This window comes from Phoca vitulina, unplaced genomic scaffold, assembly GCF_004348235.1.
Source record: "Phoca vitulina isolate PV1807 unplaced genomic scaffold, GSC_HSeal_1.0 scaffold8, whole genome shotgun sequence".
Classification (NCBI taxonomy): domain Eukaryota; kingdom Metazoa; phylum Chordata; class Mammalia; order Carnivora; family Phocidae; genus Phoca; species Phoca vitulina.
Window position 1 is genome coordinate 65,035,335 of NW_022589711.1, and position 24,237 is coordinate 65,059,571.

Genomic DNA, 24,237 nt, shown 5'->3' on the forward strand with positions numbered 1-24,237 from the left:
GTTAATCTGTATAAAATGGAACAAGGCCTAAACACATGGTAAGTACTCAATAAAGTGCGAGCTCTTACTACTATTTGATATTCTGAGGTTATGCTGTGTCATGGGCTGGTCTTGGCTCAGGTCTTCACTTTCTCAGGCTCTTGCTCAAAGTGCTGTCTGCTCTCAAACTTAGTCGGGCTACCCCCAGAGGGTAGGCAAGACTGTTAACAGGTGAAATGTGTTTAAGAGGCTTCCCGTCTCCCTTATTCTTTATACCTTTATTATACAGGGTAATGATGACTAAAAATCCCTTGCTTCTGTACGGAGGTGGTGAGCAAACATTATTTGATTCACAAACATTGTTTAATTAGATCCATACAACAGCCCTGTGAAATGGCTGCCATGTGGTAGGCACCCCTAAATGTGGACTGAGTGAAAGAGTTGAGCTGCAAGGCTGCCAGTTAGCAGAATGATCTGGCATGGCCATGTAGAGCTGGTTAGTAAATATTTTCAATATCCGCTCTCGAGCAATATTGTTAACGTGGTCCTTATTTTATCAACAAAGATGCTGAGTTTCTGAGCTGGTTGAAGTCTTGTCTAATATCACACAGTAATGTGGGTAGAGCTGCATCTAGAACCAGGTTCCTCGGGCTTCTAAACTAGCCCTGTGGCTGTTATACTGTCACTAAATATGTATAAAATCAAATTTGTTTTACTTTTTCCAATAACAACCTGGTTACTGGGTGGTACAGTCTTCCCAGTTTGTTGCCCAAAGAGGATTGAAATATTAGAAGGTTGTAGAAGGGCGAGGGAGCTACCATGCCCCCAGGGAGAGTTCTCTGCAGGCCTTTGTCCCCAAAGGACAGGTGACTTACAAAATTGTGGGAAGGAAGTGAGCACAAGGTGCTCAGCGACTTCCCCTCTCTTTTTGGTGGGGACTTGCCACAGGACACAGTTTCTCTCAACCCTTTACCCCCTGGGTGAGCAGTTTCCCCTGTAGGGAAGGGCTGCAACTGTTCAGTTCTGTCTGTGGTTGGGTGGGATAAGTTTAGGGGAAGGGAAATATTAGGAAGCACATTTGGTTGTATATCTGAGCTTTGACCTCCCAAAAGTAAAAAATAAGAGATCAAGAAATAAAATAAAAACATTTGACTAAATCCAAACACAATTTACCAGTGTTCCACAGAATGCTAGCTGTGGCAAGTTTTAAAAGGTATGTGTTTATAAAAGAGATTCTCTAGGGGGTGGCTCAGTCGGCTAGGTGTCCGACTCTTGATCTCATCTTAGGTCTTGATCTCAGGGTCGTGAGTTCAAGCCCTGCACTGGGCTCCATGCTGGGTGTGGAGCCTACTAAAAAAAGAAAAAAAAAAGATTCATTGGGTTTACAAGATTTTCATACTGCAAGGTATCTCAGTCTTTAATATCCTAATAAACATTGCAAATCTCTAGAAGATGGATTTAACATGTGAGATTTCCCAAACTTCCTTAATACTGGAATCTTTTACTCCCAAAAGCAAAGGCTATGCACCCATGATGAGTGGAACACAGTTTGAGAAATCTGGACATAGGGATATGATAGTATCTATTTTTATTTATTTTTTATTTTTTTTATTTTTTTAAGATTTTATTTTTTTTAAAGATTTTATTTATTTATTTGACAGAGAGAGTGAGAGAGCACAAGCAGGGGGAACAGTAGAGGGAGAGGGAGAAGCAGGCTCCCCGCCAACCAGGGAGCCCGATGCGGGGCTCGATCCCAGGACCCTGAGATCATGATCTGAGCCAAAGGCAGACGCTTAACCATCCGAGCCATCCAGGCGCCCCTGATAGTATCTATTTTTAAAAAAGAAAAAAAAGGGCTGTACCTCTCAGGGCATTTGGGGCATTCTTCTCATAAAGCTAAGTCTGCTCACTTTCTAATGGCTATAATAAGGGATGTGTGTATGTGTGTGTGTGTGTGTGTGTGTGTGTGTGTGTGTGGTTGGAACTACAGTCAGTCACAGACATGAGAGTGTGCGAAGTTAATTTCTATAAGAATTTTAGTCCTGCCAGAAAAGAAAATAGAATGAAAACAATTCGGAATAACATGAAATAGTAGATAAAATGACTCCAGCTATGTGTGTTGGCAATCTACCCATGGGGGTACAGAATCCAATCGTTTGGAAGAAGTAAGTGCTGCCAGAATCTGTGGATATGAACTATGGCAAGGCCACCCATTTGAAAGCAAGAACGTGGAGTTCCCATTGGCTGTCATTAAGGAGGGTTCAGCATGTCTCATCAGCTGTGAGAAATACTGCCCTGATGTTTGCATCTCCAGCCAGAACCTCTCAGGACAATAAGCCACTTAGCCCACTGGAGAGGCATCCTAACTCACCTGGGCCAGTAGCATTGTTTACTTATTGCATCAGGTTCTTTTAGCTTCAGGAAAGCATTAAGTAAGGAGATAAATTCAAGTCATAATACTAGTATTTTTTTTCTATTTTATTTTTATTTATTTATTTTTTAAAGATTTTATTTATTTGACAGAGAGAGACACAGCGAGAGAGGGAACACAAGCAGGGGAAGTGGGAGAGGGAGAAGCAGGCTTCCTGCTGAGCAGGGAGCCTGATGTGGGGCTCGAACCCAGGACCCTGGGATCATGACCTGAGCCGAAGGCAGGAACTTAACGACTGAGCCACCCAGGTGCCCCAAGATTTGTTTATTTTAGAGAGAGAGGGAGCATGTGCGTGCACAAGCACGGGTTGGGGGAAGGGCAGAGGGAGGGACTCTCAAGCAGACTGCCCCCCCACCCCCCCCACGCTGAGCTCTGAGCCCAACGCAGAGCTCTCTCTCATGACCCTGAGATCATGAGCTGAGCTGAAATCAAGTCAGACGCTTAACTGACTGAGCCATGCAGTCACCCCGCTATTATTTTTATTTTATGTTTGGAAATCATTTCTGCATATTTGTATTTGGTATCTTAAACACTTGTAATGTTTAAGATAATTTGATATTTTAGGGGCACCTGAGTGGCTTTAGGGGCACCTGAGTGGCTCAGTCGTTAAGTGCCTGCCTTCGGCTCAGGTCATGATCCCAGGGTCCTGGGATCGAGCCCCACATCAGGCTCCCTGCTCAGCGGGAAGCCTGCTTCTCCCTCTCCCACTCCCCCTGCTTGTGTTCCCTCTCTCGCTGTGTCTCTCTCTGTCAAATAAATAAAATATTAAAAAAAAAAAGATAATTTGACATTTTAGAATGCCTAACAGGTTGTTCTTGTGATGCCAATTCAAAACATCTACATGGATCTGTAATTGATTTAGGTTTGTGATTTCAAGTGAAAAGATATGAGAATTTTATTAAATCTGTAAACATTTTTGCAGTGTTCAAGAGAACTTAAGATTCATCATATTTTATAATTAGTTTATCATATTTATAAGCATTACTTAACTACTTGTGATTCTTTTGTTTGTTGAGCACTGTAGTATTTTAAAAAGAAAATTGAATACATTAAACGTATAAATGTGGTTTAATAATTCAAAGGAATTTAATTAACCAAATTGTAAACATTTCCTTAGAAGGAGAGTTAGATATACAACTTGAAATTCAAAGCTTAAAGGAAAAGTAGGTTTTCAAATTTGTAACAAATGAAATTGAATTACTGTATATTATCTTCTTTGCCCACAAAACTTGTCTTTAAGAACATTCCAGACCCAAATTGCCCTGTGGTGGCAGGGGCGATGGTGATGAGAGGTAGGGAGCAAGTGGGACAAAAATCTTTCCTGTGAAATCAGTAGATACACTAAGAGTATCAAAGAGTGAATCCAACTGATTGATTACAACCACATCTGTATTCAATAAACATTTTTTGAGATTCTGACCTAGGAAATGATGGGTCATATAAATGTGATTAAGACATGGTTCCTCCCCTCAAGCAGTTTCTCCCTTTTCGCACTTTGCATTTCTCTGTTCTCCTCACTCACTGAAGGGCTTTTCGGCAAACACTTGCACTTTCTGGCCTTAACTGCTTAATTTCACTGGGTGGAACAACGGATGCTGCAATCAGATAGCCCTGAGTTCAAATCCTTATTTTGCCATTTGCAGTATGATGTTAGATAAGCTCTTCGGTCTCATTACTTTGATTTCCTCATGTATCAAACTGAGATAATACTATTTACTGCTTCAGGTTGTTGAGAAAGTTGGAGACAACAAACATGCAAGTGCTTGGCAACAAGTTAAATAAATGGTACCGATTAATATCATCTATTGTGTCCATCAACACCCTTGCACAGAGAGAATGTCACTTTACATCCACCTATGATAAAATGTTTGGGCTTCTGACCCCATTAAGAGCAGAGGAGCATTGATGATAAGAGAAAACATTTGGGGCAGGAGCCAAATGAAGGGAACAGAGAACTTTTCTTTTCCTATACTCACCCTCTAGTCAGTGGTATCTCGACCTAGGATTTCAAATATCATTACTGACAGGTCCCAAAATTGTATTTCCAGCTCCGATACCTCTTCTGAACACCAGATTTGTATATCTAGCTGCCTATTCAACATTTTCACCGGGATGTCTGATAGCCACATCAAACTCCAAAATAAACCTCTGGATTTTTCTCTAAGCTTTCTCTTCTCCCAGCCTTTTCCATCTCAGTAAATGGCAACTCCATTCTTCCACTTGTTTGGTCTAAAATCTTGGAATCACCTTCGACTCTTCTGTTTCTCTGACATGCCACAAAATATATCTGGATTCTCTTGTTTAACATGTACATGGAGTTTAGCTTCTTCCAGTAGGCTCCTGCCACCATCACCCATGCCACCATCCCCCCCACTGGATTTCTGCACTGGCCCCTAACTACCTGTCCCCTTTCCACTGCTGCACTGTTCCAGTCGATCTTCTGCCTAGTAGTCTTTTTAAAACAGAAGCTGTGGGGCACCTGGGTGGCTCAGTCGTTAAGCGTCTGCCTTTGGCTCAGGTCATGATCCCCGGATCCCGGGATAGAGCTCCGTATCGGGTTCCCTGCTCAGCGGGGAGCTTGCTTCTCCCTCTCCCACTCGCCCTGCTTGTGTTCCCTCTCTCACTGTGTCTCTCTCTGTCAAATAAATAAATAAAATCTTAAAAAAAAAATAAAACAGAAGCTGGATCAAGTCTCTTTTCTGCTCAAAACCTTCCAGTGGCCTTTCAATCTCACGAGAAGAAAAAAGCCCTTCACGTCAGGCCCCTGGCTCCTTTTCCTGCTACTCCTTGGCTTACTTCATGCCAGTCAACTGGCATCATTTTTATTCCTGGAATATAGCACCCTTGATTTTGCCTCTGTTCCTTTGTGCTTGATATTCCCTCTACATGGAATGCTCCTTCTGATATTTGCATCCCCACCCCCCAGCCCACTCCCCTGCTCCCTGGCTTCATTAAGTTTTCTGATCACATGTCACCTTAACTGAGCAGCCTTCTCTAAAAAGAACATACACTCAACTCTCTCCCCACCTTCTTTTACTTAGGCTCAGTAGCTGTCATTTACCTGACTTGCTAGCAGCCAGGTATGGGCATGTGCCCAGGTCCTGGCTAATGGGGTATGAGGGGAAGTGGTAAGTGTGACTGGCAGGACAAGCCCTGAAGTGGAGTCATGGGCCCTCTATTTCTCCTTTTTTTCTGGCCCAATGCCTGGAATCTAATGTGATGGCAGGAGCTGAGGAAGCATTCTTAGGTCAACAGGTAGAAGATGTGTGTGGAGATAGCAGAGTTATCTGGGTCCTTGATACCATATCAGCTCTGGAATGCTTACATTTGAATGGCCACATAAGAGAAGAAACATTCATCATGCTTAAGCCATTTTTATATTACCTTTGTTAGAGAAGTCAAACTATAGTCTAATCCAGATATGTTTTTGGGATATCTGTCTGTCCTTCCAACCCTTACCAGACTCAAGACTGGCATATACGTTCCATGAGGGTAGCAGCTGTGTTTGGTTCATTGTAAACAGCTTCTGGAACAATGTCTGGCACACTAAACATTCAATAAATGTTTGTTGAATGAATGAAAACAGCAAAACCATCAACATGAGGCAGAGTCTTGGTGAGTGCTGCCCTGAGGAAGCACAAGGCTGGTCAGTATAAGCAAATGATGGCTATGGCAATGTTCTCTGTGTGTGGTTGGGTTTCTATTCTGACTGAATCACAAAGGCAGGATACAACCTGCTATATCCTTTATCTGAGAGGCATAAATACTTGTAAGAGGGTTGTGTGTTGCTTTTGTAATTTAAATGAAGACTCCCAAGTAAAGTTCATTTTTGTAATGAAATCAGGTCACAGAGTCATGGAAAACTGTGACAAGGTTCACACTGATGAGGGAAGGTCACAAGTCGCATGCTAAGCACAGATGGAGAAAAGGAGCGTGTATGCTGAGATCTTGAGATGTGTGGCTGAGATGTGCATCAGTCCGGATGGCAAAAGCTGATAGCTGGAAGAACCACAGACAAAGAATTGCACAAATTGAGTCAAAATGAAACAGAAACATATCACAGGGTATCAGCAAGATGCTTGGGGGTAAATGCTGCAGACAGAAAGCCACTGAGTTCCTGGGTGAGTAAGAATATAAAGAGTTATAGTTGCCAGGATAATATTTTTGGTATCAGATATCTTTTTCATGCTATTAAGTTTGTTTTGAACACTTTAATTACATAGATCAACTAATGTAAACAACTTAATACATGGTGGCTTTAAAAACATATGTAGTAATGAGATTTTGTAGGTTTGGGATTAAACCACCTTAATTTAAAAATGTTCTATTTCCTGGGTAAGGAAAGTTGCAAAGGTTAGGCTATCTTGCCATACCACTCCCCCTTGGGTGTGATATTACTGAAATAAAACAAGTCAAGATTTGTTTAGTCATTTTATAATATATACGTAACTTCTGGTAACAGTTACTGGTATGAGGTTTCTCTTTGTTGAGTAATTAGCTAAAGAATTCAAGGGAACTTTCTTAATAATGTGCCTCTTTGCTTTAAAATTTCTTAGTAACCATAATTTCTCCTTTCTAGAAACATATTAACATTTATATTCAAAGCACAAGGAGAGCTTTAAGATTAGGACAAAGCACTGAAAATTAGTAACAATAGTTACTTCCTTGTCTTTGCCTCACTCTTGTGCCTAGTTCTTGCTTGAATTTTGGTGAGACCTCTGATCATGTGTACTGGATATGTTGGAATGATTAGAGGGTGGAGTGACAATACATGTGACCCTTTTTATGGTGGATCACTTATCTGAACATTTCATGTTGAGGCCACCCTGTCATTTCAGATAGGTTCCAGGATGTAATTCAAAGTGATCAAAATATGGTCTCATATAAAACTCCTTCCTGAGGGGAATCACGGCTTTTCCCATTTAGCACTTTTTTTTTTTTTTTTTGGTCCAAAGGTACTTCAAGTAAAGCCTTGTTAGCATGGCAGAAGAGGTGTACTTTACTGGAACTAGTTTATGGCACAGGTCCCACCTTTGGTAATTGTTATTATGATATTTACATGAAGTAATTTATGCACAGAGATACCTTGTAAACTACAAAGATGTAAACAAACACGTGGATTATTATTATTGTGATAATAACTTCATTAGGAAAGGAGGCAGCTTGGTGGAGGGTTTAAGAATTTCAGGCTGGGAGCAGCCTGCTGGCTCATTGGGGAAGAGGGTGTGACTCTCGATCTTGGGGTTGTGACTACAGGCCCCACGTTGGTTGTAGCGATTACTAAAAAAAAAGATAAAAACAAAAAAGGAATTTCTGGCTGGAAGACGTGGACCCTGTTACCCGAAGGAAGGTAGGCCCTCCCCTGCGGAAGAAAGGTAGAGGTCATTTTGAGGGAGGATAAGCCTGAGGCTCCAGGTATGGAGATGACTCTATCAAGAAATCAGTGAAGTTGGGAGGTTTCATTCCCAGGAAAAGTGGTTTGACTTTATAGTAGCTATTGCCTAGAGAAGACCCATGCATGGTGGCACAAAGTGACACTTCAAAAACAACCTAGGACTATACATTTGTTTCATTTGGTGGCTCAGATAATGAACCCTAATTGTACTCAGTTTACTTAGTGAAGAGAGGATTATGTTTAGTGAAATACACGTGTCATTAATCAAAACTTAAAATATATATAAAAAAAAGATACTATACTCATCACTTCTTGAAATAGAGTCTTTGCCAAGGTGCTGGTTCTGCAGTAAATAAGCCTCAGCTTAGAATCTTACTGAAATGCAAACCTTGCTTTCTTTTTGCTGTTTCCCTGTACACTCAACACAGTGTTTTGGAAACCTTCAGTTATCTAAATTCCCATCAGGTGACATTGTTTAATCTAACATTCTCTCTTTCATATGTGAAAACAGCTCTAAGGACAAACCTTGGAGATGCTTTGAACTCTCTGGTGGTTGGGAGGGAGTTTCCAATCTCTCTCCCTTTCCTCTGCCCCCCCCCCCCCCCATTGTCAGGAAAAGCCTCTGGCAGCTTTCCCCCAACCCACCCTCCCACCCTACCCCAAGCCAGGGCACAAGGGGAAAGAACCTTTGACCTTGGCCAAAAAAAGTCACTGTCTAATCAGTGAGCATTTTAGTCCACCAGGAATCCACATGTGTAAAAGTTACTTGGAATGAACTTTTTTCTCATTGGTGTGAAAATTTAGGTCTTTGATATTGAGAGGAAAAGACTATGCTTTAAAATAACGAATACACCTATTTCAAATCTTGTGACGAAAGTATGAAAACAGAGCCCCTCACCTAAAAAGCCTGCAAAATATTTTATTTTGAAGACAGCAATAACTGAAAAAAAAAAAAACAAAAACCCAAAACGACAAAAATGTTTCTTTCAGGTCACATCTTATAAAGATCCTAGGATTATGCAAAGGGCTAAGACCCCCAACCCCTGCTTTCTGAGGGCCTTAGAAAGATTAACAATATGTTTTAAAAACTGAGGCGCCTCCCTTTTTAAAAACAACCCGCTGCATTCTTTTCCTCAATCATATTGTCCCATTATCACTCATCTAAGTTATACTTTATAAACTGCTTTGATGTGGTACACACATGCAAAAAGTACACAAAGTGGATAAACTTCTACTGTCAATGCTGCTGTAGAGGTATATATTTAGTAAACATTTAGTTACATTATTTTATTTTTGTGAAATGAGAACTGATCGACCAAACCTTTCAAACAGACCCACCAGACGATAAATACCACCATATGTTTGATTCACAGTACATTTGGGCATAAACATTTCAATTACAGCTTTGTGTTTAGTATCAAAAACCTTTTCTTGTGTGCGTGTGTTTTCTCTACAGATCCCGTGCTCTGGATTACATTTTGAAAATCGCTTATTACAGATAAAGCCCTTTCCAGGTACGCTTCCGAGAAACATATGTATTTATGCACACAAAGGTGTGTGCAGATCTTTTCACAAACAAATGTCCATATGATGCCTGCGTCGCGCTCCCCTGCACATGCCCACCGCGTGGTGTGCCCCGCCGGCCACGCCGCGCAGCCCGGGGTGCCCATGGGGACAGGCTTGCCCCCGAACATGCGGGAGCCCCTCGGGCCTCCCCCGGAAACTTAACCGGCCTTTCCACTCTGGCTGCGGCGAGAGCCTCCCCGCCCCCACCGGGCCTCGGGCCGCGAGGCCAACACCCAAGCCGCCCCGCACCCGGCTGCGCGCGGCGGTGGGGGTGGGGCGGCCAGTGCCCCGGCGGCGCCTCGCAGCGCCTGCGGGTCTTTATTTTTTTTAAAAGACTGCGCCGCACCGTTCCAGCCCCCAGCGCCGCCAGGGCGGGCGGGAGCGAAAGGAGCGAGGCCGGCGGAGGGGACCCACCCCCCCGCCGCGCCGCCACCGCCTCCCCCGCCCCCCCCGTCCGCGGCGCCCCTCCCCCGCCGGCCCCTCCCCCGCGCGCCCGCCCGGCGCAGGCCGCTCGGGTTTGTTTTGCTGCGCGGCCGCCGCCGCCGCGGGCCTCGCGAGCTCATTTGTGCCTGGCTGGTCCCCATTCCTCTCTCCCCAGTGTTGAGTGTCTGAGCCGTTGGCTGCTCCGAACCGTTTGGCTCTTTCCCTTAGTAACAGCTTTTACCTTCTGCCTCAATTCCTCTCCCCGCTCGCGCCCTTCCCCCGCGCGCCGCCTCCCCCCGCCGCCGGCCGCGTGCGCCCCCGCCCCTCCCCCCGCGGCGGGAGCACCTCCGCTCGCCACCTGGGGACCCGCGCCGCGCTCCCCGCCCCCGCCCGCCCGGCGCCCATCCCCCGCGCCCTCCGCTCGCCGGGGTTATAATTGCCTCTCACCCCCCGGAGGGGTTATTTTGGGGGTGGTTGGAGGCGGCGGCGGCGGCGGCGAGGAGGGGAATTTCCTTGTGCCTCCATTCCCGGGAGGGGGGAGCGGCGTCGGAGGCCACCGTTTCCAGGTAAGCGCTGGGGGCCGGACCCCGAGGTGGGGGCGGCCGCGGGCCGGGGCTGGGGGCGCGGGCGGAGGCGGCCGGGGGGGCGCCGGGCCGCGGGGGGATGGGCGCAAGTGGAACATGCATTTTTCAACTTGGCCCTTTGGGGAGCTGGGGTTTTGGTGGGGGAGGGGAAGGCAGGGAAGGCATTTAGGGTGCCCCATCCCCCCTTTTTCGTCTCTCGGGCTTCTTTGAAATGCTCACGTGCCTGCCCACCCCCTACCCTTTCCTGATCTCGGGGGATCCTCACCCTTATGTTGTCCCCGAAAATGTGCACCTCGGCCTTCTCCCCCGCTTCCACCCTTCGTGCATTTACACCCCCTTTTTGTGTGTGTGTGTGTGTGTGGGGAGGCTTTCAGGAAAGAATTTGCAGCAAATTGAATCAAGGAGCCATCATGAGGCCGACTCTTTTATAGCCTATTTTTAGCAGAGGAGAGGGATCTTTTCGGTGCATGTTATTCTGTTAGCAATGGAAATCTGCTCCCCTCCCCAGGCGCGTCCCCGGTGCAGGCGCGGCGACCCGGGCCGGCGTGCTGGGGGCTGCGGGCGGCTGTTGGGGCCGTGCGTCCCGGGCGGGGGCGCCGGCGGGGGAGGGGCGCGCGCCGCCGGGCAGCACTCCGGGACGTGTTTATTTGTAACTTAGTGCCTTTTATCGTCTTAAGGAGGTATTTGTTAGAGCCTCTTTGAAGTTGGGTTCAGAAGTGTAGAATTGGCAAAGTTATTGCCAGCTTCCTGGTAAGTTTTGGGTGGCACAAAGTCACATTATTTTCTGACAGTGTAAAGGCCACGTTGTGAGGGTGGTTTCTCGGTAACTTCCTCTTTGCAACCGATGTCATTTTTTTTTAACAGAAGCAGACTTTTATTCAAGTGAAATTATTAATCTTAAATGGCAGCTCGAGGGAAACCATGCATGTGTTAACATGTTCAGTATTTTTGGAAGTTCCTAATTTGCTGAAAGAGGCATCACTTTGCAGTGGCAACCGAGATTAAATTTAGGTTGTGAAAATGGTGTGTTTCATGTAAAATTTGGGTTGTAATGGCTCTTAAAAGAATGCTCCTTTTACTAGGTTACCTAATAACATTCTCTAAAATAATTTGGTGATTACAAATGACAAGTGTCGGAAACTAGTTAAAAATTAGATTTTTTTCAGTATCTGGAGTTTACTTCATACTTAAAATCTTGGACCGTGCAGGCACCAAGGTGAGGAGTTTTAGTATCTATGTCATTTACAGTCGACTTAGGGAAGTTTACTATTGGTTTTCTTGTTTTCCAAAGAACCTTATGCTGTTCTAAACAAGCTTGTTAATAAAATGTGGTGGGTGAAATGATAGGTTATTTTTAGTCTGAATTGCCTATCTCTCCCCCCCCCCCCCATGTAATTAAGTAATCATTTGCCGCCTCCTTTTTTGCTAAAGACTCCTTTATCAGATTGGATAATATAAGGCCCTGGTGGTGTTTTCATCTCCTTACTAAAGCAAATTATAAAAAATATCCTGGTTACACATTGAAGATACAGCAAGTGACTTTTTGGCTTTCCCAGTGTGGTTCATTTTCATTTTTATTAAATAAGAGCTGTGCTACATTGGTGTATTTTAGTAATCCTTATTTCCTGGGACTGTGTGTTCTCACCATTTTAATAAGTTTATAGTCTAGGGAAATAGGGCAGCTTTGTCTCCATGAAAAATGTGTCTGTTGTGTTTTATCATGGGAGTTCATGACAAGCAAGCTTAGGAGATCATCACTGAGGGTTCTAGACATAGTTACCATTTACCTGTGGAGGAAGCAGTGGCAGAAAGAAAACATGCCTGAGAGTGGTTAGGCATGTGATGTGTGTTTATACTTTTTGCTCTGAAACCGTGTTTTCCTGCCTGTTTGGAATATGATTTTTTTTCCCAGTTTTCTGTAATGCCTTGTTTGATGTATGTAACCACAACTATTAAATCCACAAGTAACTTTTTTTTTTTTTTTTTTTTTTTTGTTGTTTGAGTAGTTAAGATTCAGACTTATAGAGCAAAATGCTATACTGTATGGAGTATTAAAACAAATGTATGTGGTAAAAGTTTTCCTTACTGTTACGGAACTTAATTAATGGACTTGTTCATGGCTTAAAAATTGTTGCAAGGATCACCATCAGTTTATAAGATTCTTTTCTTCTATCAGGTACCAACTTTGGTTATTAATACGGGAGACACATGTGGTAAATTGTGTGGCCCTTTATGTAGCTTGTATTTTTGCATTGGTTGCCTCAAAGAAGCGAGAAACAAAAATAACTTTTTACATGTGTCCAGGAATTTGTTACTTGTGTTCTCAACATCTAATGAAGGTTTATCATGATTACCTTGATAATGTGCCCACCAAGAGAATAAGAAGTAACTATTTTCTGGGGGCCTTTCAAGCTAATAAGCAGAAAGGGCAAAAGCTTAATATAAATATAGGGGTTACTGATAAAAAGAGATGTGACTAATGGACCTTTGGAACAACAACCTGTTGAATAAATACATCTGTTCATATATAGCAATGAAATATAAGTACAACCTTGTCAAATGAGTAGCTGACAAAGGAATTCTACTTGTATAAGTTAACTCCCACAGTATTACTACAAAGAATTTTTGAGCTGATGCACTTTGATGAAGTTAGTAGAAATAATTTGTTGGGTTTATTCAATTCCTGTGTTTCTTATATAAAAGTTAGAGGAATGTAAAGGACAGTAAGTCAGGGGAGAGAGATGCCAGAAATATTGGCACCATCCGGGACTGTATTTTTCTAGTACATGTGAATTTGACTCCTTTCATAAATAATATCTACAGTTAACTGAAATGCAGAAAAAGAAATCAGTAATATTAAGATGTTTATACGTTCCCATAGTATAGAAGGGTTAGGACCAAGGACTGTTAAGTAAGAGTATGGTCCAGTTTGGAGACCACCATGGTGGTACCTCCTAACACCAACAGAAACTTGAGGGTTTTAGCTGTGTGAGAGAACTGATGCTGGAGAGGTTTACTATACACCACCTATGGGATTAGACTCCAGAAGAGTACAATTAATTACCCTGTAACCAAGAGCCAGAGGAAAGGGACTTCACTTGGGTTATGCTCTAGGAAAGGTGTGAGGTGCTTTCTGTGTCCTACTTCAGGCTAATCCTATGAACTCTGCAGATAATGGAACAGAGAGGTACAAAGTTAATTCACTTGTCCAAGGCCACAGAGCAATCAAATGATGCATTAGGGTTCAAATCTAGGTCTGTCTGAACCCTAGTCTGTGCTCTTTCTAGATGACTGTAGCTGTGCCAAATTTTTCCAGCTGTTTTGTCAGTTTGTCAGTGTCCTTGCAGAAAATTAGCGTTTTTAATCAAATTTATAATTCTGAAGTTGGGCATCTCTACTAACTGGGTCAAGTAATTGCATGGATAAATGGAATTCATAGGACTCAAACATTATTGTGTTTAACTCTATGGAACCATTTAATAAGGTGCAATCTTCTTGCAAACTGCTGTGTTTCCTGTCTTAAGATTGACAGCGGTGAAGTAACCTCTCCCAAGTACTGGCAGCAGAAATAAGAAAATATGGTTTTATGCCTACAGTGAAGAAGGAAAAGCAAATAAGAGTATGCCTAACTATCCTTCCGAGTACGTATTCCTGAAAACTTGTATAAGAACATCACATTAAAGCTTTTGTGTAGCATAGTGGTCCATCCGGGGTCCTTGAGGCAAACTGCCTGGGTTCAAACTCAGGCTCCATCCCTTACTAGCTATGCAACATTGGGAGAGTAACTCCCTCTTTATCTCCGTTTCCTCTTCTGAGTAATGGGGACAGTCAACTTCGTAAAGTTGAGATTGAGAGAATTGTGCTGAGAATAGTGCTTGACATACAAGCATCATGGAAATAGGCTGTTTAGGATGATGATGATGGGTTTGGATTTGAAGTTTGCTTCTTTGTATTACATTTTATGTGCTTGTTATTTATTTTAGTGGGGACATTTCATAGAAAACATTTGGCAGTTTTATTTCCTGAGTAAAATATTTGAAATAAAGTTAGCTTAATGTATTTACTCTTGAAGTTGTGATTGAAGGCTTACCTTGAAGGATTAGATTGGATTTTAACGCCAAGTAGGAACAATCTCAAGTTACATTGTGTAGGTACAGTGCTGGGTCTTTTGGGTGACTTTTATTGCTGTTCTTTTGTCAGTTGGGCTTGGACTTCTTAAGTCTTGCACCATTTGAAACATTTTCCAACTCTTTAAATAAAGGAATTTTGTTTTTCAGGGCTGGAGCAACCAGTACACCTAGGATCTCCTTTTTAGATTGGAGTGATGACTTTAAGTAGGTTATTGTTTTCTCCAGGCTTGACCTTTCATCTGTGTTCTTGTTCTATATTTTCAGCTGCTGTCAAGTCAGTTCTATTTGAAAGTTCTGTTGCTCTGAAGTATCTGTAAGCCTTGTCTTATGTTCACTTCCCATTTTTTTTTTTTTTTTTTTACCATTTTTAATTCAGCAGTAATGTTAACTACTAATATATTTATGTGTGAGGACTACACAGCTTCTTTGACAAGGACTTTGACAATTTGAGTGGCTGATACCCAGATTTTAAGAGCTAGGAAACCTAGGCTCAGGGAGTAAGGGATGCACAGAGGGATTTAGGCCCAACGTGTCTGATTTTTAGGCCAGTGTTCTTAACTAGCAGTTTACTGTCCTCACTGTGAATGAATGAAAGACTGAATGAATGGTTTTAGATCTGAATTATTACATTAATTTTCTTTCTTTTTTTTTTAAGATTTTTATTTATTTGAGAGAGAGAGAGAGAGCACAAGAGCGGGTAGGGTCAGAGGGAGAAACAGACTCCCTGCTGAGCAGGGAGCCTGATGTGGGATCATGACCTGAGCTGAAGGCAGTTGCTTAACCAGCTGAGCCACCCAGGCGCCCATTACATTAATTTTTAGTGGGTTGCTCTGTGCAGCGTTTCTTCTCCATTCTGTCTTCTGTAACTTCTTGGCAGTGTAATTTATTTAAAGTACTGGTTTCATCATGTCAGTTCCTTTGCTCGAGAACCCGTAATGGCTTCCCTTTGCCAACTGGATAGAGTTCATAAGCTTCAGTGGGGCTTTTAAGGCTCTTTTCTACCTATTCAGCTCTATTTCCCTCTCCTCCCGAACTGTGATTCTGGCCTGCCTAACGGAGACTGCAGTTTTGCCATACTCATTACTCCTCTGCTTTCACTCATGCTGTTCCTTCCCTTTGTCCTTTTTATAGTCTAGTTTCAGTCCTACTTCTTTTTTTTTTTTTTTTTTTTTTTTTTTAAGATTTTATTTATTTATTTGAGAGAGAGAGAATGAGAGACAGAGAGCATGAGAGGGAGGAGGGTCAGAGGGAGAAGCAGACTCCCTGCCGAGCAGGGAGCCCGATGCGGGACTCGATCCAGGGACTCCAGGATCATGACCTGAGCCGAAGGCAGTCGCTTAACCAACTGAGCCACCCAGGCGCCCTCAGTCCTACTTCTTCACTGAACCTTTTTCTGGCCATCTTGACTCAGGATAGTTCTTTATTGAGATTCCCTTTTGTTTAGTGACTATCACAAACTCCATAATTATTCATTGTTTCATGGGTTTGTGTCCCGTCCATAGCCCCAACTACATGTTCCATTTCTTGAAGGAAAAGACTTTTTTTCTTACAGTATTAGCAGAATTTTTGATTTTGTACCTTACCATCTGTGTGTTACAATGGATTGTTTCTACAGGGGTCCATGTTAAATAATAAGCAGTGATGGGTCCTCTAACACTGTTGCTGATGTGGCAGAAGTTTCTTTTTGAATTAGGCCTTCAAGGTTTAGGTGTACTATGGTAGCACTTAACTGTTAATTTGAGTTTTAATGCTGCCAGTGTTGACAAGAAAGAAAAAAAAAAACTTTATCAACATTTACAATGAAATGAAAATTGATAGTTTTGTCCTCTTAATCCTGGAATTGTAGCCATGACATTGGTGAAGAACCTAGTCTGGTTGGGAATCTTGTCACACCAGGTTGGCTTTATTTGGTTATATTTGTTATAACGAAACTTAAGGTTTTGGACTTTATTTTTTTAAATGTCTTTGGCTTTTTTTGCTCATTATTTTCTCTGTAGTGTGCCTAAGTAAGATGGTGTTTTTAGCTTTGTTTGACAGCATTCTGACCACATTGGAGTCTCATGTGAGTCATTACTGTGAGGGTATTAACATTCAAGATAGAGTGTATCTATTATATAGTGTAAGCGGGTTTAATCTACCAGAAGGAAGTCATCATAACCATCTCTCTTCAGTAGGTTTTTATGGTAAGGCTGTGCCATATCAGTTTACACAACCTGGGTAATTTATTCTAAGGTGACTAATTTGGTATTACATACTTCTGAAATTTTTAATATTTGGAGTTCTAAAGTATGAGCTTTTCGGCATGATTTTATTTGCATCAAACAAAATGAGTTGGTTGTTACCCTGCTTTCTGAGAGCTTAGATTCTTAACTTAGAATTAATACAATCAAACTGTAAAGGTCATGTTGAAAGATCAGCAATTAAATTTCAGTAAACATAGAGTATCCAGATTAAGGAAAAGATTTATGTGAAATGAGTAATTTGACCAGTGAATGAGGAAGAGTAAGTATTGAATGTTTAAACTGGGGAGTTTGCCACCTGTTTTCCTGTTAAGCGATTGTAAATTTCTTTCAGGAGGTAGAATAGAGAAGAGCATGGAAAGCACAGGTCAGAGATGGTCATTCACAGGTCAGAGATGGTCATTCTAGTATCTTAATAGAGTAATTCTTCTTTATATGAAATTGTACTCTGGACTCTCCAACTTTTTTTTTTTCAGTGAGATGTTTAAAATTTTCAATTACCTTAAAACAAAAGCAGTGACGAATTTTTACTTTTTAAGAACTAGATATCCGTGTACTTCTTGATATCTTCTTTATTTTGTCTGAGATCAAAGGTGGTATCAGTGCTTTTCTTTCATTTTTTTTTCATTGTGTCCTTTTCAGCACACTGTGTGATAGGACATTGTAATGAGATAATCAGTTGTTAAGTGGATGTTTGCTTTTTTTGTTACTGTGCATCTACTTGAATGATGGGTAGCATTTTAACATGGATTCAGTATTAAACAAATGAATTTGTATCATTTTTTGCAAAGCCATAGTTAAATGGGTAAATCATTTAGTTTCTAGAAATGCATACTAAGAATGGTCATGTGAAGTGTTATGTAAAGTTAGAGCATTCATTCAAGCAATACGTATATAGTCAATTCTTGTATTAAAATTCTGAGATTCATTTAATTTTATGTAATTGTTTTTGAGGGAGATCTACATGGAAAATTTACTTAGAGTATTTAAAGGCTAAAAATCTATAGCCTTACATAGAGTAATAGAAAGCATTTGTCATTAGCATAAGCAAACACCTCCAGAGAAGTGATAGTAATAGTATGTTTTGCTAGTTACCTTCGACTGCTAATAGAATACAGCTTTTGGGTTAGCGAGAGATGTTTTATGCTTTTCCCTTAATTTGAACAGGCTAATTGGGTAGAGTGTATACTAATTTTGTTCCATTTCTGTTCTTCGGCTATCAGATGTCAGTAATTCACAGTGTAAGGCAATTGGGTCATCTACTTTGGGTTTCTGAAATAAGGTAATGGAAATAGATATGAATGAATTTCCTTAATGTCTTTTTTTTTTTCCTGTATAATTTTTCTTTTATGGGATAGAATTTATCATACATGAGTGAATTTTTAGATGCTATTTGTAGCTGTAGTAGTGTTCTTTGGCACCTTTTTATATAAAAATGTGATATACTGTGTACTTAAATTTTCTCCCACTAAAGTGATGAGTTTTCTTTAAATCACCTTTCTCTGTCTTCATTAATAAGAAACGTACATTTGTGAGATCTTAGACTGAGGTTGGGAGTGGAGTGCAGTCTGTTACTGTGTCAGGAAAATAGTCTTCCTATTCTGTATTAAAAACTAACATGTTCTCATGGGGGGTGGGGTTGCTTCTTTGACCTTGAATTTCCTTCTGTCCTGCTAGCAGAGGTCACCAGTTTTAACATCTGGTGAGAGATGTTTTGTGTGAATTGTTCCTTTACAGATTTGTTTAGAATTGATGTTTATGACTTTGTTAGTATTTATAGGATTTTCTCAAAGATACAATAAGTGAAAAAACAGAGGCAGAAGATGTTGTAGTCTGCTGCCATTTTAGCTTAGAAAATGGGAGAAGAGTAGAAAGGAGGACACAAACATGGGAGAGCGTATGAGTTATGTGTATATGTTTTATATGCTTAGGATGACTCCAGAAAGATACACAGGAGACTAGGGGGTGGGGTTGGGATGGGGCGATCATGTGGTCAGATGTGGGAGAAACTTATTTTCATGTATAATCTTTTGAACTGAATTTTGCAATGCTAGTATTACCATTTTTAAAAAGTATTGATTGTGAAAAATCAAGGGATCCAGTTAGGAATTCTTAATCTTTCTGTTTCTTTCAATTGGACAGTCAGAAGAAGAGAGAAAACTTATTTTTTCCCATGCTTCTCAGACAGTTTTTAAAGAGCTGGAATTGTGTATATTTCTGCAAACACTTATTTTTATTTCTCAGATTTGTTGGCAAAATTAGAGCCACTGAGTGATTACAAGCTGTTAGTTCTGCCTCATGATTGGGTCATCAGACCAGTTGAAGTACTTAGTGATAGTGATGTGATTTCCAAGTCCCATCCAAAGGTCGGTAATTAGGAATTAATTCAATGCAAATATTAGAAGGAGATATTGGTTGTATAGAAGTATATAGATGTCTGATTTCAAAGGTGTTTTGCCAGGGGTTTGGAAATCTGGTGAGAATTGTGTTTCTTAAAATTCGGTAGTTGATTTTTAATAATTGTGATAGTCTTTGGTATAATGGGATTTGTGGGACTGTAGCTTCTGATATTGCGCAGATCCTGCCATGACTTGTGAATTTAGATGTATGTATTGCTGACACAAAGGAGACAGATAAATTCAATTCTGATTCCATTTTAGGTTGCAGTTGGTGTTACTTGTTAATTGTTCATTGGCTGTTTAGTTTACTGTAAAAGGTTTTGCCTTCTAGTTGTGTTTATCATTTTCAACTTAAGCTGGAAAATCTCAAGAGAAAGGTGGCACCTGTTTTTGTACATTTAATTCTGTTTCAGTGTGACCTGCTTTCATGAGAGTATTGCCTCTCTGGTGATAAGAGGGCTAGGTAGGGTGTGTGCCTGATCTTAGGTAATTAACTCTTTATGTAGTATGTTACTGTGGTGAGAATCTCTGGAGCCTGGCATACCTGGCTTGTCACCCCTGCTTATTAGTTGTATGGTTTTGGAAAATTTTGTAACCATTCCATTTGGTTTCCACTGTGAAAAATGGAAATAAAGAGTAATTAATACTTTCCTTATAGAGCAGTTGTGAGGATTAAAATGTGAATATATGTAAAGCAGTTATCACAGGGCCCAGCACATAGGAAGTACTCAGTGATGCTTGCTACTACTTGGTGGCTTTGTTAGCTGCAGCAGCAACAGCTGTAGAGAGGGGCAGAAAAGTGACACTCCTTCTGTAAACCTGTCGTGACTTCCTGTGGCAACTGCAGAGGCCTGGATGGCTAGAATTCCCAATTCAGAGGGCTACAACTACATTTGGTGACTGAGCTTTTGTTGCTCTAATTCTCTAAAATGAGAATGTGGGGGCACCTGGCTGGCTCAGTTGGAGGAGCATGTGACTCTTGATCTCTGGGTTGTGAGTTCGAGCTCCACGTTGGGTGTAAGAGATTACTTAAATAAAAATAAAATTTAAAATGAGAATGTGTACTGTGTTTTGTCTCTAATACATATGTCACTTTATGTAATATTTTATATTGAGTTTGGTCATATCTTGATATTTCAAGAAAGAAATGTTACTACTTTTCTTAAAAAAAAAAAAAGTTTTTTTGCTTTGACCAGACACTGCTCTCTGGCTCTCCAGTGGATGCTGTTTGTATGGATCAATTATTTCAAATACACATACTACATGTTAGGCAAACTTTGACTTGGACTTCCAAATATATGACATAACAAGATATGTATATGTGCAAAAATACTGAAGTAAGTTGTTTTAATAGCTGGTGCACAGTCATTTTCTGTAATCTTTCATTTAAAAACATGCTTTTATAAACTTCTAATTTGATTTTATTATTTTACAAGTGATAATGATTTTATTTACTGAGTTTAGAAAATACTAGTTTAAAGTAGTGTCAAATTGTAATTCTCTAAGCTTTATGGATTTAGAATCAGTAATCAAAATTAGAAACAAATTTTCATTTTGAATGATAGAACATAGCACATTTATTGGTGCTAATTTCTTTAGGTAGTATTCTGAGGCTCTATTAGGATTCTGAAGTTCTAATCCTCCAGTTTTGTTAAGTGTGCATTCAAAGTTAGATACAAAGGATAAGGAAATTTGATTGCTAATAAAAGGGAATATAAGAATTTTTTTTTTTTTTTTTGAGGTTAATCTGCAAACAGCTCTGGGTTAAGAACTCTGAATGTGTCTCATAAAGAACAGTAATTGAGGCACCTGAGTGGCTCACATGGTTAAGCATCTGATTTTGGTTTAGGTCGTGATCTCAGGGTCCTGGGATCGAGCCCCACATCTGGCTCCTTGCTTGGAGAGGAGTCCGCTTGTCCCTCTCCCTCTGCCCCTCCCCCTGCTCCTGCAAGCGTGCATGTGCGTGCGCTCTCTCTCTCAACAAATAATATCTTAAAAAAACAGAACAGTAATTATTAACAAAAGAATAACCATTATACTCAGTTTCTTACATTTCATTAAAGAAATTTGGATAGATTGTTTTATACAGTTTAAAAACTGACATACTACAGCATGTTGGCTGAATGAAATTATATCATCTGATTGAAGATTAAGCTTCTTTCAGTGACAGTCTTAAATTGACATCCTGGCCTGTGACCACTAATCATCTGTTTCTAGCACAGACCTCCTTGATTGAATTGTTGGCTCCTTTCTCACTAGGCAGGGCCTTCTTTGAGGACAGTTGTGTTTCACATATCTTTATCATTAGCATCTGGTACAGTGCTTGACATAGTCTTTCAGTGATAATTTAATAAATAATTTGTATTTGTAAGTAAAAGTTTTAAAATTCATCAACAGAATTTTTTTTGAGCCAGTGTGTGTCTCGCACACTGGGTGGGGGAGGGGCAGTGGGAGAGGGAGGCTCTTTTAGCAGCCTCCACATGCAGCTCAGAGCCCCACACAGGCTCAATTCCATAACCCTGAGATCATGACCTGAGTCCATATCAAGAGTTGTATGCTTAACCCATGAAGCCATCCAGATGCCCCTCATCAACAGATTAAAAAAGTTACCAAGGATGGTGCATTTAAAGATTATTTTCACTTTTCTCTGAAATGTTGTTAAAACAGGCAAGGTATTATGAAATGAGAAGAACAGAGAATTTATCTTAGAAGATTTTGCATTACCCTTTGTCTACTTGTCTGCAGGAAAGTTGTTTCAGTAGATAATGTAATCTTTTTTATCCTTAGACCCTCGCTTCTTGAATGTGGGTATGTTTTCTAATTTGGTGCTCCTCTACTTGGTTTGTTCCCTTTTCTGGGTCATATACTTTCATGAATAGCTGGTTGCCTTATTTATTTCTTCTAGTCTCGTTTGCCCTTCCTGCATTTTCTTTTCGATGACTCAAGTGTGTTCTGCTAGTAGATAACATTGGTTGGTTCATTTGGTCTGACAAATCAACGTAGAGGTGACTTCCTGCAAGTGAGAACTGGTAGTAACAGGAAAAGTGACTTGTTTTTTTAGATTGTGTGTAACAGTATACTAATGAGCTTTGATAAATATGATAAATGCACATGGTATAACTTACAGAAATGCATATATTGTTTTATAGAATACACAGTGGAAATATTGATATATACTGTTTTGCTTGGCACTATAAAAGATGCTTAGTAAATGTCCGTTTTCTTCCCTATTCCCCACCTGATGGGTTTTTCATCACTCTCCGTGTAAAATCTGAAAGTCCTTCCTTAGGCTGTGAGGGACCACCACCACTAATCTGTCCTGTGGCCACCTCACAATCCTTACCCTGTTTCACATCACCCTTCTTCCCCTTGTTCACTATGCCTGGCCATACCAGCTCCATTCCCACTGAACAAGCTTGTTCCTGTCTCAGTGCCTTAATTGCTTTGCTCTCGGCCTCAGGCTTTGCCCTGAGATTGTCATATGGCTAATTCTTTTATGTCATTTAGATTTCAGTTCCAGTGCTACCACCTGAGAGGTCACACTGAAATAGTTGCTCACTCCTTAGCCATTTTCAGTTGCAAGACCCTTATATTTTCCTCATAGCACTTACCTCTCTGAAATAGCCTTGATCATTGTTTTTGTTTGTTTGTTTTACTCATCTCTGGAACATACACTCCATGAGAACAGGGACAGGTTCTGTCTTGTCACTCCAGGACATAAAACAGGACCTGGTAGGTGTTCGTAAATATTTGAGCAAATTGTTCTCTCAGAAATGCTTTTGTAACCAGCTGATAGCTTTAACCTGGTTCATCTTTACAGTAGTATACTGGAAATAACTCATTAAAAGTCAGCATTTAGGGGAAGGTCGGAAGAGGCTTTATTACATTGGTATTTACCATTTGGAAGCCCAGGGACATATGTGAGTGCTGTATGCTTTTCTTGGAGGAACTGCTTACAAACGGTATTTGAATCAATCTGGAAAAAACAAGTAAATGGATAATTGATGAACAAATTTGAAAATGTGCTTCTGTTATAATGTTAGATTTTAAGAAATTAACACTTTATTTTTAAGTTAAAATACGTATTTCATTCAAGTTACGATGACAGCTAGATACTCCTATTTGTATTTTATACATATGGTTAAGAAGATTTTACAATTTGCCTTTAGTTACATTTACCTGTGATACTCTGTTGTGATTAATCTTGGCCAGCTTCACCAAGTTGGTATGAGTCAGAACTCTTTAGTTGTACAATAGAAACTCAGTTCAGGTTAGCTTAAGCCAAAAAGGGGGATTCATTGATACATGGACTCCCAAAATGGATATAACTCAACTGTGGGAAGAGCATTGAGGCCGGAAGGCTTCAGGCACAACAGGAACCAGAGCATTTGAATGCTAACAGAAATCTCTGCTGACAGAGTGTGTGTGTGTGTGTGTGTGTGTGTGTGTGTGTGTTAGGTTAGTTTCATTCTCTCACAGAAGACTTTGACTTTTGGGGCGCCTGGGTGACTCAGTCATTAAGTGTCTGCCTTCGGCTCAGGTCATGATCCCAGGGTCCTGGGATTGAGCCCCGCATCGGGCTCCCTGCTCAGCAGGAAGCCTGCATCTCCCTCTCCACTCCCCCTGCTTGTGTTCCCTCTCTCGCGGTGCCTCTCTCTGTCAAATAAATAAAATATTTAAAAAAAAAAAAAAGAAGACTTTGACTTTCTTCACATGGTGGAAAACCTAACGTGTCAGTACCAGAGTTCTTATCCTTTGTTTTCCCCTGCTGTAGAAGAGGGACTGCCTCTTTATCTCATTTGGAAAATTGTAGTAGTACTGATCAGTTTGGTTTGGGAAGGTGCCCACCATGGCCAGAGGCCATATAGAAACTATGGGTGTTTCCAAGTACCTGGTGGGGTGGGGGTAGGGCAGTGGGAATGACAGTTGAGTAAACAGGGGAGCTGCTGGGCAGACAGCCTCTTTTCCCCATCTACCACACCAAAATGTGTCCATTTATACTTGGGAAGGTTGTGCCATTAACCCGTGATAGTCACTTAAATTTCTCTCTTAACTGGAACTGGCCCATACTTTGTTGTTAACCTTTTCAA

General features: G+C 41.0%; 1 protein-coding gene and 1 long non-coding RNA gene across 5 annotated transcripts in view; one reads left to right on the forward strand and one right to left on the reverse strand.

The window, feature by feature from the left end:
• LOC116634056 overlaps positions 1-10,943 on the reverse strand; it is a 552,552-nt gene extending 541,609 nt beyond the window's left edge. The window contains exon 1 of the long non-coding RNA XR_004299835.1: positions 10,644-10,943. This is a non-coding gene — a long non-coding RNA (uncharacterized LOC116634056). The remainder of the gene's footprint in view (positions 1-10,643) is intronic.
• Positions 10,155-24,237, forward strand: part of TBL1XR1 (TBL1X receptor 1) — a 171,049-nt gene continuing 156,966 nt past the window's right edge. For 2 of the 4 annotated variants that reach the window (XM_032407178.1, XM_032407177.1), the window contains exon 1: positions 11,043-11,128. The gene's annotated coding sequence lies outside the window, so the exon portion shown is untranslated. Of the gene's footprint in view, positions 10,361-11,042; positions 11,129-24,237 lie in introns of those variants that run through there. The other 2 variants (XM_032407176.1, XM_032407179.1) reach the window with 2 other exon arrangements.